This window comes from Grampus griseus (genome assembly GCF_964374135.1).
Source record: "Grampus griseus genome assembly, chromosome: 6".
NCBI lineage: Eukaryota > Metazoa > Chordata > Mammalia > Artiodactyla > Delphinidae > Grampus > Grampus griseus.
This window is the reverse complement of record NC_139000.1, coordinates 11,736,050-11,740,513: the sequence shown is the minus strand read 5'-3', so window position 1 is coordinate 11,740,513 and position 4,464 is coordinate 11,736,050. Positions and strand designations below refer to the sequence as shown.

At 49.9% G+C, this 4,464-nt stretch overlaps 1 long non-coding RNA gene across 1 annotated transcript; it reads left to right on the top strand.

Moving 5' to 3' along the window:
* The first annotated feature begins 1,669 nt into the window (after window positions 1–1,669).
* LOC309823819 lies at window positions 1,670–4,190 on the top strand. Its single transcript, XR_014296873.1, has 2 exons — window positions 1,670–1,816; window positions 3,976–4,190. It is a non-coding gene; the product is annotated as an uncharacterized lncRNA (long non-coding RNA).
* The last annotated feature ends 274 nt before the right edge of the window (window positions 4,191–4,464 follow it).

Genomic DNA, 4,464 nt, shown 5'->3' with positions numbered 1-4,464 from the left:
AGGCCAAGCAGGAAACAGGTCTGAAAGGAAGGGTGGGAAAGCAGGAAGCTTTCCGAGCTCTTATGAAAAGATGGCCCTTCTGAGTCTGGGGGGAGATCCGTTTGGAGCCGGGCTGGCTGAGACAGCACCGAGCCCACCCTGCTCCAGCAGCCGCCTCCCAAGCTGCCCACTCCTTGCCATCCTGCACTGGGTCCCAAGGGTTCCTTCTAACAGAGAGATTGCCCCATCCCCCCACTGCTCAAAATCCTTCCGGGGCTCCCTATTGCCCATCATTCAGAGAACCACCCAGATGAAGCGTTCCAGGCTTCTGTGTCTACACTGGCCCCAGCCCTGCGTGTCCTTTCAGCTTTTTGTTGCCCCCTCCCTCTGTGGCACCACGCTGGGATCTAATGCACCCAACTGCATGCTCTTCCCTAAATGATCTCTACCTTTCCCAGCCTTTGTGTTTTTTCTTCTTCACAGCTATGTCTTACCTCCTCAAAAAGCACCTCGAGGGACTCTTTTCTCCACTGCTTAACTCTCCCTCAGTGTCTAGTCTGGTGCTGGCCATACACCAAATCCTCAGTAATTGCCAGAAGAATTAATCAAGTCACCAGAATGGTGGAGAGGGTTCTGGACAATCCACCTGTCTGGTCAGCTCTTTCGTAGCTGGATGTCTTAGGGTGGGGTACCCGGGAAGCAGCCTCTGAGAAAAGGACTGGGGTCCAAACAGTGCATTTTGGAGGTGAGCGTCAGTCTAGCGTGCTTTCATAAGCAGGTCGCATTCCTAGCACTGGGGACTTCTGGGAAGTGGGATGAAACACCAGTTAGAGCTGCTGCCACAGCAAGGGGCAAGGGCTCTAGGGTATTTCCCTGCCATCGCCCTTTCGTCCTGGCTGAGGGCAGTTCTGGGGGTTTTACTCCTGGCCACACAGCTGCTCACAGCAGGACCCCACGGGCAGATTCCAGATGAGTAGGAGGGGTGAGGGTGTGCGGCTTCACCTTCACAGCCTTCACCTCCAAATGCGGGCCCTACTCTCCTAGCCTCTGCATCTTTGCCTGTGCTGTTCCCATGCCTGGACCGCCCTCTTCCAGGCCTTTCCCTCCAGCAGGTGACTTCCTACGCCCCTACATGGCCCAGCCACATGGTCTCTCTCCAGAGGCTTCTCCTGACCCACCCCGGAGGAGTCCGTGCCTCTCCCAGCGGCCCCATACCACCCACTCTCCTTATCACTTGTGCAGGAGTTCCCACTGTACCGACCCTGTGCTATCACTGCGTCCACTAGTGACCCCGGAGCTTTGTCTGCCTGCCCCTCTGGCCTGGGAGCCCCGTGAAGGTGGGGTCTCTATCTGATTCATCTGTGTGCCTAGCACCCAGCAGAGTGAAGGTGTCCAGTGAATGAATAATTGAGTGAATAAGCAACAGTAATCTCAAATATTTGTTGACTGCTTCCTATGTGCCTGACTCTGATCTAAATTCTTTATGCGTGATGACATTTCATCTACACGGCCACCCACAAGGGAGGAGCTATCATTATCTGCAACATACAGAGGAGACATCCAAAGCAGAGAGGACTTCAGGAACGTGCCCAGGGCCTCACTGCTCTAAGTGGCTGAGCGGGGAATGACTGGGAGGAGCTTCCCTGGTCCCTCAGTAGTGCCACGCCCCCATAAACCAGGCGAAAATGGAGGCTCAGCTGGCCCAGGGCTCCTCCAAGCCACCTTGGGCTAGGAAGCCATCTGCTGGGAGGGTGGTGAGAAAGGAAAACAGAGGAGGCTGCAGAGAGGGACCTGGAGGCTGCCCTCCTGCGAGCCGGGAAACCTGCCCAGGTCTTAGGTAAGTGGAGCTGAGCGTGGGGTCCTGTGAGGAGCAGCCTGGGTGGGTGTGAAGGGTGTCAGGTCACATGATTTCTGGAAGGGCAGTTGTGACAACAGACTCTCCCAGCCAGACAGCTCCTTACAGGCTTCTAAGCAGCTTCTTATCCGTGATCCCATGTGCCCCTCATGGTCCCTTCCCCAACCCCAGTGACATGGGAAGAGACGGGTCTGCCCAGGGTCACAACAGAGCTGGGACTTCAAATTAGGTGTGTGTGACCCTGAGGGCAGTGCTCTTTCCACTGTGTCTCAGTCCTCAGTCAGGGTGCAGAGCAAACTTGCTTTCCCTCAGGGCTGGGGAGAGAGAGAGAGAGAGAGACAGCCAACATTAAGTCAGGCTCTCAGTACGTACCAGAAAAACCTCATTCCATTCTCTTCACAGCCTTATGAGACAAAGATCATTACCCTCTTTGAAAGCTGAAGAAACTGAGGCCCAGAGAGGTTAAGCAGCTCAGCCAAAGTCACACAGCATGGGAGCGGAGAGCTAGGAGGGGGGCCAGTTTGAAATGGCCCCAAAGCATAAAATCTAGCAGGTAGATAGGAGAAGAGGACATTGGAGGGACTGAAAATTAAGTTTTGCCAAATTGAATTCGGCAACTGCACTGTTTACCTACAACCTATTAATCTATACGCAGTTCATTCCAGAGAACCGGAGACAGGCTGCCTGAGAGACCTGCAGCTCAGACAATTCACCTTACAGCAGGCATGAAGCATACAGCCAAGGTCATGAGTAAGAATAGGATACCCACCGCTCCTGTGGCCAGAGGCAGCTGAACAGGCTGGCTGCCTACATAGTGGTCCCTAAGGCTTGACCTTAAGAGGTGCTAGGCTCTGTGCAGCAACCCCTGGGGGTTAGGGAGGGGCAGACGCATGAAAGCGTCTCAGAGAACAAGAAAGGACTTTGCTAGCCGCTGAAATCCCAACTGTTTCATGAAATTTTATTTGGCCTCTGGTGAAAGAACTAGCTGTGATCCAACAAGGGCAAAATTGCAGCTGCAGGGGCTTCCCTGGTGGCGCAGTGGTCAAGAGTCCGCCTGCCGATGCAGGGGACGCGGGTTCGTGCCCCGGTCCGGGAGGATCCCACATGCCGCAGAGCGGCTAGGCCCGTGGGCTGTGGCCGCTGGGCCTGCGCATCCGGAGCCTGTGCTCCGCAGCAGGAGAGGCCGCAGCGGTGAGAGGCTCGCGTACCGTAAAAAAAAAAAAAAAAAAAAAAATTGCAGCTGCAGGAAAAAAACTAGTCTCTTAAAATGCAAAGGCTTGAAGGTGCTTTCCAGAGATTGCACTGAGATAAATTCAGTGGTAAAAGAGACATCCGTTTGGAAAGGATGACCATTTCGTGGGAATCACAGGTTTAGGAAAGATGTTTTTCTCAGTAATATGACAGTGAGCTTGCAGCAACTGTTCAAGTTGGCTGTTAAGGAGAGCTGGAATTCTCCTTATTACATTAGAAAGGTTTGGAATTAATAGGGAATCCACCATGCAGGGTGGAATGCACTTAACAAATACCAAAGGCATTTAAAAATTGAAGACCAAAGGTTACAGTTGTATTTTATCTTTGGAGAGTTTCCCAAACATTCTCACTTGCATTAAGTCACATGATCTGCAGAACCCTAACAGGGCAGGAAAGAGCGGCCAGCATTGCACGCATTCTTTAAACAAAACAAAACAAAACAAAACAAAAACAGCTTTTTTGAGATATAATCCACATGCCATACAGTTCACCCATTTAAAGGGTACAGTTCATTAGTTTTTAGTATATTCACAGAGTTGTGCAATCACCACCGCTATCTAATTTCAGAACACTTTCAAAAATAAACCCTGTATCCATTAGCGGTCATTCAAAATTCCTTCTTTCTCTCAGCCCCTGGCAACCACTAATCTACTTTCTGTCTCTATGGACTTACCTATTCCAGACATTTCATATTAATGGAATCATATAATATGTGGTATTAATGGGCTGAATTGTGTCTCCTCCCCACAAAATTCATATGTTGAAGTCCTAACCCTCAGTACCTCAGAATGTGACCCTGTTTGGAAATAGAGTTGTGTTGCAGATGTAATTAGTTAAAATCAGGTCTTTAGGGTGGACCGTAATCCAATGACTTGTGTCCTTATAAAAAGGGGAAATTTGGACACAGGGAGAACGCAACGTGAAGATGAATGCAGAGATTGAGGTGATGTTTCTACAAGCCCAGGAACACCGAAGATTGCCAGCAAACCACCAAAAGCTACAAGAGGCATGAACAGATTTCCTCAGAAGAAAGCAATGCTGCCGACACCTTCATCTTGGGCTTCTAGCCTCCAGAACTAGGAGACAATAAATTTCTGTTAGTTAAGCCACCTAGTCTATGGTACTTTGTTATGGCAGCCCTGGCACTCTAATACACAGGGTCTTTAGTGGCTAGCTTCTTTCAGGTAGCATCATGTTTTCAAGGTTCATCCATGTTGTAGCATGTATCAGTACTTTATTCTTTTGAAAACCAAATCATATTCTATTGTATGGACTTTATTGTATGGATATATACCACATTTTATTTATCCATTCATCCATCGATGTAATTTGGGTCTTATTTGCTATTATGAAAAATGCTGCTATGAACATTCATGTAC